The sequence below is a fragment of the Cupressus sempervirens genome, chromosome 6 (genome assembly GCF_028749045.1).
Source record: "Cupressus sempervirens isolate cs-2001-9-10 chromosome 6, ASM2874904v1, whole genome shotgun sequence".
NCBI classification, from domain to species: Eukaryota; Viridiplantae; Streptophyta; class Pinopsida; order Cupressales; family Cupressaceae; genus Cupressus; species Cupressus sempervirens.
Genome location: NC_143123.1, coordinates 386,890,799 through 386,905,074, shown reverse-complemented (window position 1 = coordinate 386,905,074; position 14,276 = coordinate 386,890,799).

Genomic DNA, 14,276 nt, shown 5'->3' with positions numbered 1-14,276 from the left:
AACAATGTCTACTACATGATAAATATATTTAATTATGATTTTTTTTTTAAATACTTCATTGGCCATTGTGTGAAGGTCCCCACTTTTTATTTTAGGAAATGGCTCCATCTAGTTTGTCATTATAAAAAAGAGGAATATTATTTATGGCCATTATAATGTTTACATTTGCATCTCCTATTCCTTTAAAATTGACTCCGTGAGCAATAGATAGGGAATGAATCTGTGCAATCCCTACAACAGAATCATCATGTAGATACAACACCCTAACTTTGTCCCCTTCCTAATTGAGCTTATTATCAATATGTTTGTACAAAAAGAAAAAGAAAAAATTATGTTACATAATTAATTATTGAAGCCCCAAATATAAATACTACATTACCATGCATGTATACCCAACATATAAGATTATGAAAACATTGCTAGACATTTGATTAGTAAAATAAGGATGATACCTTATTAGAAAAAATTTAAATATAGAACTAAAAACAAAAAATAAATATATCTCACCACATGTTTAGAATGTCCACTACTATTAATATCATGCAAGCTCTCTTCATATTCAGCATAATAACTATGAACAATGTCTTCTCTTTTTCATTTTTATATCATGTGATTGCTCTACTTACGGTTTAAAAATCAAGTAAAGATAATGTATAAAGTAAAATAAAGAATTCAAATTATGAAAAAGAAAAATACTCCACAAGAACTATTATATTACCTAAACTTCATCATGAGTACTTTTATGTTGTAGGTTCTTGTCAACTAGTTCATCATGATCAGCATCAATAGCAACAACTCTATTCTACATGTAGTTGAAACATCAAGAATGGCCAAATATTTTGAATTTTACAGTTGATTTCCTGAATGAAAGATAGGAGGCCTATATTCAACCAATTATATATCATCCATTTAGCACCTTAAAACTCTATAGTCTACTAATAAATCAAAGAACTAACACTTGGGTGGGCTAGCAACAAGTGGATCTATAGTAGGAGATTTTGATCCATTCCTATTGGAAGCTATTCTAATTTTATAATATATTTTTTCATCTTGTTAGAGTTGTTATGCAGAAAAGAATTAATTCATAGTGGGAAGAAGCATGCATTTCTCCTTAAATATTACTTCAACCACCATCATTTATATTGATAGACAGTAATATAAGCAATACATTTACCAATTCATGGAAAATTATAAGTGGAATATACTTAAAATTCACCAAAGTGAGTAACTATACAAAGTCACCTTAAAATATATTTTATTTGTAGCATAGGAGATGTACTATTTCATGAAACCAACCTTAGAACCATTTTATCTTAAAAGTAATTCTAGCTATTTGGCAACTATGTTGAATGATATTTGTTTTTCATATGAATGGGAGATAGAGTCTTGATGGGATCAATGGGGTTGTAGGATCCCAATGATATGACACTCTATCACATATGAAGAGTATATAACGAGTTCTGATTGATTTAAATATATGAAAAAAAACAAATAAAGACTTGTCTCAAAAGTGTTGACACTACTATATGTCTGGACTATACTAATTGGAGCAAGAAATAGGAGTCAATAGGTGTTTAGGGTAGTGAAAAATTCTTTAAGTTTGTCTTTCTAGATAAAAAAACCACAACAAAAAAATTTAAGTAACTACCTATGGTATACAACAAGCATACAAGTTGGTGATAATGAAGTATATAACTTAAAGAATTATAACAAATATGTTTAAATTAAATATTTAAACATATCAATTTGATTAGGTTTCCACAATCCATTAGACTTTCAAATTTTGCTTCTGGATTTGATTGTGTTCGTTTTTTTAGCATCAACGTTTTGGATCACACTCTGTGATCCATCATCAGGATGAGAGAATGCAAGAATGAAAAAGTGAGCAGATCAGGCCAGTCTGGGGGTTAATAAGGGAAAAAGTTGGAAGGAAGGGAGGTGGATAGAGGAGAAGACAATAAAATAAAAGGAAAAAGCTAAAAAAGGGGGGGGACCCATGGGAGACAAAAGACTAAAAAAGGAGTTAAATTAGACAAAACCCCTAGGAAATAGAAAACAAGAAACTAAAAAGAACCTAAACTAGAGCAAGTGCCTGAGCCTCCCTTGTAAAGAAATGGAGAAATAACAGGTAAAGAACAAAACAATCGAGAGGCAAAAGCACGCAAAAAAGGAAACTCAAAGTGCTAAAAAAGTGTACAATAAAAACTATATATATATATATATATATATATATATATATATATATATATATATATATATATATATATATATATATACATATATATATATCACCAAATAATCCTGTACAGTGAAAAGAAAAAAGAAAAATGATAATAATATAAATAAACAATAAATACACCTACCGAAGCATCTAAGGTGAGAAATAATAATGAAATATGTATAATATTATAGCTCTAAAACTATATAAATTAATATAAAATATGATGTGTGGACTAATAATAATGTATATATTAATACTGGCTATTAGACCTATTAAAGGTGCAATAAAAAATAATAAAAGACTGTGAAAGCTACAAAAAAAAAAAAAAAAAATTAATACTAAGGAGGAAATGATAATATATATTAATACAATTACAGCAATGTATTAATATATATAAATAAATAAATACCAAAAAATAAAAGGAGAAGAAGCAAAGGGGGTACGAAGCAAAAAATTGCACCAAACAAAAAGAACCACAAAAAGAAAAATAATAAAAAACTACTAAGGGAGAAAAACCAAAAGAAAGAAGCAGGAAAGCAACTAAAACATAGAAATAATACACATACCATTATAACGAAGAAAATGAATATATATATAAATATATATATCTATATATATGCAAAGAAGAAAAGAAACAAGGAGCGCGACAACGATAATGAGAAAAGACCCCAAACATAAAGAACAACACAAACAAAAAATAAAAATCAAAAAAGGTAGGAAAAAACGAACGAAGAAAGAAGGGAGGAGGAACCAAGGAAAGAGAGGATAAGACAGGGGAGGTTGTGGCGGAGAACAAGAAGGGGGAGAGACATGACACAAAGGATAGGCAACACAAGAGGCCGAGGAGCGAGCTCGACCAGCGAAGAAGAGAGGAGAGAGGATAGGGAGCGGGGGACACTCAAGGACGGTGACGCATATCCAGCGAACTTAATAATGGTTGCCAAGACCGGCTCAAAGACCAACCATCCTCTCGATTAAGATTCAGCGGGTGGTGGTTAATTTCAATGGCTTCCATTAACTTTCTCTTGAAGTAGTTATCTTCCTTGACAAGGATTTGGGTGCTCTCGAGACAGATATGGTGTTTGGTTGCAGATGAGTGCTCTGCCAATGCAGATTTATGGACCCTATCATGTTTGATGTCTGCACCATGCTCCCTAATTCTATTCTGGAATGAGCGACCCGTTTCTCCCATTTATCAGGCGGTATCTCTACGACAGAGACGCGGCCCATCCTTGCACTGTCTGCCGCGAGCCAAGCTTCTGCAGTCTCGCCGCCCCCGCCTCTTACGAGCCAGCACGCAGTGGATGGAGCAAGTAGAACTGTTCCTCGTGGGTCCTATATCTCTGCGGTAGATACGCAGCCTGCCCTTGCACTGTCTGTCACGAGCCAAGCTCCTGCAGTCTCGCCGCCCCCGCCTCTTACGAGCCAGCGCGCAGTGGATGGAGTGAGCAAAACTGTTCCCTGTGGGTCCTGTTCGGTTGTTCCTCAAGTCACTGCAAATTTTCCCAGACTGGAGCTCCCAGATCGACCTACATCTTGCCTCCTCGATGACTTCGCCCAATGGTCATCTTCTCCCAGCGGCTCCATCATGGATGGTGCAGGTACGTCCACCTACCCTTTGGACTCTCTTGATGTGCATAGTCAGTGTGGTAGTTGTTCTCTTTGCAGCGGTTTAGATGGTGCATCCCATCGAGACGCTCGCTCGTTTAATGCTAGTCTTGTCACCCCGAGTTTGTGTGAGCTGACGACTAACGTGCAGGCCACTTGCATCTTTAACTCTGTGCCTGCCCCGTCATCCAGCGTTCCTTGTCAAAGTGTTGGCTGTTCTCCTTCGCCTGCAGTATTTGTTGCTTCCCATCGAGCCCCTCACTCTTTAAACTCGAATCCTGTCGCCATTAATAAGAGTGAGCCATTGTTCAACATGAAAGCCCCCTACTTGGACAACTTGGTCTCTGCTCCTTCGTCCCCCTCTTTGGCGATGTCGAAGTGGGAGCCTCTCCAGCTTCCCAGCGGCTCTAATGTGTTCCCTGTTGCCATCAACCATGTTGATCATCCCTTGAACCTTGGTGCTACCTCTATTAGGGACCGTTCGTGTCCCCCTCCTCTTTCCCACTGCTCGGTGCTTGATTGGGAGAATAAACTTGTGGTCAACTTGTCTCATGCCATTATTGACCATCTTTCTTTTAATTTTTTGAAGCGTGGTCTCAACTTTGCCTGTGCTCCTCGATCTATTCCTCACATTAAATTTCTTGTTGAGATCGAGCAAGCTATTCGCTCCCTCTCCCCTGATTTGGTGGAAGAGGTTAGACAAGATTGTGCTGTCGCCCTCAGGCGTGCCAAACCGCCCAGACTCAACTTCCCTAAAGTGGAGTTGCGTGCCTTCAAGCATTTAGTTGCTAACAACGATATTGTCATCACCAAGGCAGACAAAGGTAATGCCACTGTGATCATGAACAGACATGATTATGTTGCCAAGATGCAGGTTTTACTCTCTGACGCGAGTAGCTACAGAATCCTTCCTCGTAACCCCTGTTTGAAGATTCTCCGGCTTGTCAAGGTTGCCGTATCCAAATCCTCCTTTGATGAGACCACTAAGAAAAAACTGGTGCCATCTAAAGAAGTAACCCCTCGCATCTATGGGATACCGAAAATTCATAAGGATGGTATCCCTCTTCGACCCATTGTTGACACCATTGCGTCGCCAACCTATGAGTTGGCATCTCATCTTGCCAAGCTTATCTCCCCGTTGGTGGGAAATTCTGACACCTTTGTCAAAGATTCTAGCCACTTCGTTCAATTTACCAAAGATGTCAAGATGGAGCAAAATGACATCTTGGTGAGTTTTGATGTGGTTTCTCTCTTCACCAAGGTGCCGATTCCTGACTCAATTGACATCATCAAGGAAAAGATGGGTGAGGAAATTGCTTCCTTAGTGGATTTATGTCTGAGGTCCACCTTCTTTTCCTTCCAAGGCGTCTTCTATGAGCAAGTTGACGGGGTGGCTATGGGCTCTCCCCTCTCCCCGGTCATCGCTAACCTTTATATGGAGCGGTTTGAGGAAGTGGCCCTCCACTCTTTCCCCCTTAAACCCAGATGGTGGAAGCGATATGTGGATGACACAAATGTGTGTTGGCCACATGGTCATGACAAGCTTTTGGAGTTCCACCAGCACATCAAACACTTTTCCTCTAACATCTCCTTTACGATGGAACTTGAGTCTGACAACCTTTTACCTTTCCTCGATGTTCTTCTCATCAAGAAGGCAGATGGAACCCTTAGCCAATGTGTGTATCGCAAGGCCACCCACACTTATCTATACCTCCACTCTTCATCTCACCATCACCCCAGCCAAAAGGTTGGCATCCTCAAGACCCTTGCTCTTAGAGCCCTTAGAATTTGCGATGATGACAACTTAAACCAGGAGTTGGCCCATCTCCGCCAAGTCTTCAAACTTAACGGTTACTCTCATAAACAAATTTCTAAGGTGCTCAACCAAGCCAAATATTTCTTTCTCACCAGTGCCAACCCCAAACCTCTCTTGTCTCTGCCCACCTTGAACGTTGCCCTTCCTTTTGTTGATGGTTTATCCCAAAAGATTGCCAAAATCTTGTCCAAAAAGGGACTCAGGGTGGCCTTCAAGCCCCTATCCAGGGTCCGTAACTATGTGCCCCCTCTTAAGGACCCCAGGGATGCTCTTCTTGAATCAGGAGTCTACAAGATTGTTTGCTCTTGTGGTGTAGCCTACATAGGAGAAACGGGTCGCTCATTCCAGACTAGAATTAGGGAGCATGGTGCAAAAATCAAACATGATAGGGTCCATAAATCTACACTGGCAGAGCACTCATCTGCAACCAAACACCATATCTATCTCGAGAGCACCCAAATCCTTGTCAAGGAAGATAACTACTTCAAGAGAAAGTTAATGGAAGCCATTGAAATTAACCACCACCCGCTGAATCTTAATCGAGAGGATGGTTGGTCTTTGAGCCGGTCTTGGCAACCATTATTAAGTTCGCTGGATATGCGTCACCGTCCTTGAGTGTCCCCCGCTCCCTATCCTCTCTCCTCTCTTCTTCGCTGGTCGAGCTCGCTCCTCGGCCTCTTGTGTTGCCTATCCTTTGTGTCATGTCTCTCCCCCTTCTTGTTCTCCGCCACAACCTCCCCTGTCTTATCCTCTCTTTCCTTGGTTCCTCCTCCCTTCTTTCTTCGTTCGTTTTTTCCTGCCTTTTTTGATTTTTATTTTTTGTTTGTGTTGTTCTTTATGTTTGGGGTCTTTTCTCATTATCGTTGTCGCGCTCCTTGTTTCTTTTCTTCTTTGCATATATATAGATATATATATTTATATATATATTCATTTTCTTCATTATAATGGTATGTGTATTATTTCTATGTTTTAGTTGCTTTCCTGCTTCTTTCTTTTGGTTTTTCTCCCTTAGTAGTTTTTTATTATTTTTCTTTTTGTGGTTCTTTTTGTTTGGTGCAATTTTTTGCTTCGTACCCCCTTTGCTTCTTCTCCTTTTATTTTTTGGTATTTATTTATTTATATATATTAATACATTGCTGTAATTGTATTAATATATATTATCATTTCCTCCTTAGTATTAATTTATTTTTTATTTTTTATTTTTGTAGCTTTCACAGTCTTTTATTATTTTTTATTGCACCTTTAATAGGTCTAATAGCCAATATTAATATATACATTATTATTAGTCCACACATCATATTTTATATTAATTTATATAGTTTTAGAGCTATAATATTATACATATTTCATTATTATTTCTCACCTTAGATGCTTCGGTAGGTGTATTTATTGTTTATTTATATTATTATCATTTTGCTTTTTTCTTTTCACTGTACAGGATTATTTGGTGATATATATATATATGTATATATATATATATATATATATATATATATATATATATATATATATATATATATATATATATATATATATATATATATATATATATATATATATATATATATATATATATATATATATATATATATATAGTTTTTATTGTACACTTTTTTAGCACTTTGAGTTTCCTTTTTTGCGTGCTTTTGCCTCTTGATTGTTTTGTTCTTTACCTGTTATTTCTCCATTTCTTTACAAGGGAGGCTCAGGCACTTGCTCTAGTTTAGGTTCTTTTTAGTTTCTTGTTTTCTATTTCCTAGGGGTTTTGTCTAATTTAACTCCTTTTTTAGTCTTTTGTCTCCCATGGGTCCCCCCCCTTTTTTAGCTTTTTCCTTTTATTTTATTGTCTTCTCCTCTATCCACCTCCCTTCCTTCCAACTTTTTCCCTTATTAACCCCCAGACTGGCCTGATCTGCTCACTTTTTCATTCTTGCATTCTCTCATCCTGATGATGGATCACAGAGTGTGATCCGAAACGTTGATGCTAAAAAAATGAACACAATCAAATCCAGAAGCAAAATTTGAAAATATTTAAACATAGTCAATAAAGACTTAACGCTTAGATAGATGAAATGATTAAATCAGATGGACTTGAATATTTATCCATTAATATTACTTAAGATACATCAATATAGAGATTATATAACAATCGTGTTCCTATCTAAAAATGATGGAGTTCCTAGAAGTGAACGACTAAAAGATATGTATATTGTTTATTTGTTGAACCAAACTCAAAAAATTTGCAATAGTAGCACTGCTAGATGACCCAAAATTGGGGACATTTCAATCAGCGCTAAGACAATCAAAGTTTGGAATCTTATATCTTCCACAAATGCCTTAGATAAAGAACTCCCAAGGTTGAGGAAAACCATTCATTGTCTACATGACTAGGTGTTTATCTTCAACTATATCTCCTTCAAGAATTTTAATATGATGGAGCTATTATCTTAAGTAAAAAGCTATGTTGGTATTGTTGATCTCATATAGATCTTGAAGAGATTTGAACATTATTGTGCATGTCTTCATCTTGGATATTGTTGTAATACCCATGATGTTACATATAATAATATTGTAATAGTCATGATGCTACACACAGTAATAACAACAACAAACACCCTCCCTAATCTCAAAATCAAAACCCACAATATCAAAAACTCATGATCATAACTTCCACAACAGACACATAGAGTAGTCATACGTGATAGTCATAGAATAATCATGTACTTTAGTCACAAAATGATAACCCTCAATAGTCATGAAACACAAGAATAATACTTTCAAATGTCTCCATAATTCCTTAGACAAGACATTGAATCCCATTAGAATGCATATTGTACAAAATCAAATGATGAGGGGCTAGGGCTACACAATTAATCTTCTATATTGAATGAAGACACTGCCATTACAAAAGTTGTTGACTATTCTACATATTTAATTGACTGGTCCTTCATTGCATGAGAATAAGAATAAAATCAAACCATTTGATGTCTAAAGCCAATGATGGGAAAGAAAGAATAATTACTACAATATGAAAGATGATTGGCTGAGAATTGAAATTGACTGCAATTGAATGAAGAACATTAACCATACCACTATGATGGCTCTTTTAGAAAAAGATAAGAATCATAGGTATGCAAGATATCTCATGAAGCTACATATTGCCAACATTTTGAAGTTTCATGCAGTAAACCTTCTCATAAGATGTAAAATATAACTAATTCAAGACACTAACATTTTAGATTTAGCTATGAGACCTCAAATTGCACAACAATAATTTTATAACCTCAATTGCATTTTAGTGATACTGATAAAAAAGGTGATACTATAGTGTGCTCCACTACTAATTTGGGACTACTTAAAGAAATAGAGATTCATAAAAAGATTTTGGTAAAAGTGTGCAAGAAGTGCTCCATTACTGCTTTGGGTCTTCTCAAAGAAATCAGAGATTGGTAAAAAGTTTCAGGTAAAATTATGTGAGTAGTGATACTGGTAATGGAGATGACACTACAACACGTCCCCTATTGCATTGGTCCTTCATGAAGAAACCTGAGATAGATAAAATTCTTTGGGTAAAATTGCATAGTTTTGCTAACACTATTCTCATGGACTCTAAACATCTCATGCTTATAATCAAAGATTTAGTTAAAATTTTATAATTTTATTATACATTAGAGTATAAAAAAAAAATATTGATTATCTAGGAATTGACATTGCAAAGAAAATTTGGAGGTCATTCTTGCCAATATCACATGAAATCAATGGCTAGGTAGATAGTCGGCAAGAAACTTAAAATTGATGATCCACTTTCTGATAGAAATTGTAGGATATCCTAGGATGCAATTTCTATTTTTATTTTTACAATTCTTTAATTACAATTCATCTATTGAAATATTATTTCCACTAGTATATTTCTCCATCTCTTTTTTGATAGCTTCCCACGAGTCCATTTTTCAAATTTTTCAATGGCATACTCTAATGTTGACATTTTCTTGCAAACTTCCCATTCTATATAATATTTCTACCTATAATGTTTAGTGGATCATATTTCCATTGTCTAACAATGTCAAATTTAAAAATTGTGAAAAAAATTGTGTGTCACTTTGAATGCTTTTCTCTCAAGTGTGAACCCTCTACATGAGAAAGGAAATAAAGTAAATAGGGTTTTCTTTTGTTGGCCATGAAAGAGTAAATATATTCTATCCATATTCTATACATATTTCAATGCAAAAACCATCTCTATCACATTTATTGGAAGTTTGTAGGGTTCTACCATTGAATCATAGAAACTTGATAAAGTGTACTCTTCCATAAAGTACATCCTTCTCAAATGCATTATTAATTTTTCTAATAATACAAATATCCATTTGATTTAAGACAATCAAAGGCTCAAATCATATTTCAAATAAAATTTCAAAGTCAGGATTCATTTTTTCAATTGTCTCTTGCAAGGAAGACATGTGTCCATTTTTTTTGAGATAGTTTGACATCATGTATCTCTTCTTAAGGTTTCTTTTCTTTTTGGTGGCTCACATTTACTCTTCCTTGTTATATCTCTCACTAGATGGAATCTTTACCAAGAATATCATCATACAATATACATCTTCTTTATTTTTTTCATGTTAAAGGCAGTACTTTTTGGAATATTTTCTTAATGATTAGATTTTATGCCTTTATGAAATTTATAGTGATAATTTGGAAAGAATCCCTTCACCTATTTATCTTGAGGGTTGTCTTTTTAGGCTCCACTCTTCTCGGTTGATACTCTGATCAAGATTTATTGCCCCTCTCAACTCATGGCTTTTGACAGACTGATTAAAATAGAGGAATTATACAAAGTGTTAAAGTTAATAACAAGGTCATTTGGCAAGTTTTCCTATGATTCTTAGGGACCCAATTTGTTAATAGTCTTAATAGATCCTGGCCCAACTTGAATATCATATCCATATTCATTACAATTTCTCATTATTTTTATGTGGACCATGATCTCATAGCCACCTTATGCAGGGAATTGTTTGAAGATATTATACTTGGTAACTTGGACACTATCCTCCAAAATATTAGGGATGACCTTACCATCCCAGTAGCACAAAAGTATAGCATGATGTATGTTCATGGAGAACCCATTGTCACCTACCCAATCATCTTCATAGAGAACCTGGTTAGCTTATGGGAAGAAAGTGATTCCTACAAGAGGAACCTACATTTCCTCATCTATTGTTGCTCAATCATTTAGCCCTTAGAAGAATATTTGTTGGAGTGGTATTGCATGGAGGAGGATATCTTGTTAGATAGAACCCTCAAGGTTTCTATTGAGGACCTTCAGAAGGCCTTTAGAGTGGACTAGTGACCATCTTGTGCTTTTTGTTTTAACTTGATCTATAGAGCTCATTGAAACTCAAGCTTTAAAACTCTTGTTACATTTTTTTTTATTTAACTTTAATCCTACTATTTATTTAAATCTTAACATTATTGTTAATCAATTAGCATAGAAATTTTTAAATAAATATGTTGACAATGGATGGTTTTATTAGAATTTTTTTTTATTCATTGCCAAGTACAATGATGAACAATGCTCTTTGTTATGCTTTTCCTAGAACATTTGGTTATTTAAGGGCTTTTATATAAGTCAAATTCAGGTGAAATCCCTTAATGGTATTTACTCCTATGAAAAATATAGCTAGTATTTAGGTTTATTATACTCGAACCCTATTTGATGGTATATTTGCATGGTAGTGTTGCTCTTTGATGTGGGAGGTGGATTGAAGGAAGATAGAGGGTTACCATCTAGGTGTCACTTCAACATTGCATTGGATCTCTCTTAAAAGTAAATATCATTTGTAAATAAACTTTAATGAACCATTCTCATTCTCATGAATTTCATTGTAATAGGGGTATGCCCCCTAATATTTCTTGTAAAAGAGGGGATTCCCTCTTCAAGTCCCATTTAGGTCAAATGTATGTATAGAAGACTTTAGTCTTGGGCTATACCTGGGGTTCTCTTTACCCCATTCTTTTTTCCTTAATGCCTGCACTTTGAATGGTGTTGTATGGAAACATTTTGATATTAATAAAATGGGCATTTTTGGGTAAGATCCTAAGGATAAAATGGTTTACAAATCATTTTATTGTAACTATCGATTGTAGAATTTAGAGTTTAATTTTGAATCATGCATGTAACTCTATAAGCCTAAATCATTATTAGTGAGTAGTTACTAGTTAAATTCTAGAATTCTAGCCAATTTACAAAGTAAATTATAGAATTACTTAATTTACTTTAAATTTGTGAAGGCTAAACTATCAAGATCTACAAAATATATATTAAACTATCACCACTAACCCTTAACTCAACAATATCATAAATCACATAAACAAGTATTGAAACGATATGTTAGATCTAATCTACTGATCACAATGATAAACTTGAAAATAAATAACAAATACATAACACAAAAAATCAAACATTGTATCATAAAAGATCAATTAGGTGAGGGTTATACTAGGGGTTTTCTTTACATTGTTCTTTTTACCCCAGTGCCTGTACTTTGAATAGCATTGTATGGAAATATTTTGATATTAATAAAATGGAAATTTGACACATTCTATGGTTATTTTTTGTAAATAATAGTCCTCTTATGGGAATTATATGGTCATTAGGCATTGCTAATGAGATCACCAATGATCAACGGTGTTTGGTGGATTTTGGGTTGAAAGGGTAATAAACCCTAAAATCTTGACAGGTGTTAAAATATTACAATATATAATAAAAAGTTTTAAAAAATTAATTATGGCCCACCTTTGTATCAATTAGTTTTCAGGAATGAAGGGGAAATAGGGCCAAAACTTTACCAAAGTCTCCCACAATGATGACACGTGGACTATTAGATGTGTCATCGCAAGGCTATAGGTATTAACATCATTGTGGCCTTACATAGATTAGTAGATCACAAAAGATCAATGGTGTGAGGTGTATTTTGGGATAAAGGGGAAATGAACACCACATTTTACAATAATGTCCTTGTAATGACAACATGTGTCCACTCTATCATATCACTACGTGTTGTGTTTCAATTAATGATTATGAGTACGAGCTTCAGCTCTTAGCTGTAGTATGTACAATTGAGAATGTACATATTAATAGAAATAAATACTTAATATGTGTCACATACCAAAAATTATGTCTTTGTGTAAATTTGTTTCCACTTTTGTTTTCATTGATCGATAATAGTTTTGTAGTTCTAAATTTGTAGCAGTAGTACTACAAAATCTAAATTGGAGAAAGGATTCTTGGTTGAGGAATGAAACACAATCTGTCAGCTCTTTCACCACTTTTAGTCTTTTAGTTCTCTTCTCAAATTTAGTTTTTGATTAGTAAGAATTTGAGGACTAAATAGTTTACAAATCATTATACTGTATTATAGATTGTAGAATTTAGAGTTTAATTTTGAATCATGCATGTAAGCCTAAATTATTAGTAGTGACCAGTTATTGGTTAAATTATAGAATTATAGATAATGTGTAAAGTAAATTACAGAATTACTTAATTTACTTTAAATTTGCAAAGGCCAAAATGAGTTAGGGTTTAATTTTAAATACTCTTGTAGCTTGTATTTTGTGACTATGAATAGTTATTCAAATTTGGTAACTGGTTCATAATGACAAAAAGAAACATGAAGAGTGCAATGCAGAAATAGGAGAAACAAAAAGATTCAATAGACTTCTTTGAGCTTCATAAAACACAAGGTTTCACTAATGAATGTCACTATATTTATGATTCTATTATTTATGGGAAAAATATCATAGAAATTATGATTTTACTTGAAAAGAAGTGGACAAATCAAAAAAAAGCATGAAAAATATTCTAAGTATAACACCAGTGTAAGGACCATAACATATAAACTAGCAACATGGCATGCTGGAATAGCCCATTTAATGTTTCCTCCAGTACTCCCTTGTCCAAAACTTGTCATGCTCTATGAAAAAAACTAAGATGAAAATAGAAAGGAAATTGTTAATAAAAAACTTAAGAGGTATTTTTTTCCATAACAAAGGCTGAATTTTCTAATCTATTGGGAGTAACATAGGTAACACAAAACTCAAATGTGCACATTGACCTAGAAAATCTAGTAGAGTCATATGAGAGATTACCAATAAATTTAAAAAATACTCCTATGTCAAAGGACTAATGTTATCTCCATCCAATGTTTAAAGTGGTCATAAACCTTCTTATAAATTTGATTTTTTTTTGCAATGGGTTTAGGATACTATAAACTTTCTATCATTTTTTTGGGGGTTGGAAAGTAATGAGGAAGTGGGTGCCATTATTTTGGAAATGATTTACAATATTCATTGCCAAGTAGTACTAGTATGGTATAATTTGATTAGGCACAATATTCATAACATGCAAGAACAATTGTTAATGATTAAAAGTGGTTCTTAGAAGACATGTAGATTCACAACCTATGTATGTTATCTTCTTCTATCAAAGCATCATCAAATATTTCAAAGTAACCACCTTAAGCTTAATGTTCAAGATCAAGTATACCAATGATCACCTATTATAAGGATGAGTGATGGAAGGAACTAAAAGGATTTTTTTGACTTCTTCTTGGCACCTGTGTGTCATATAATTAC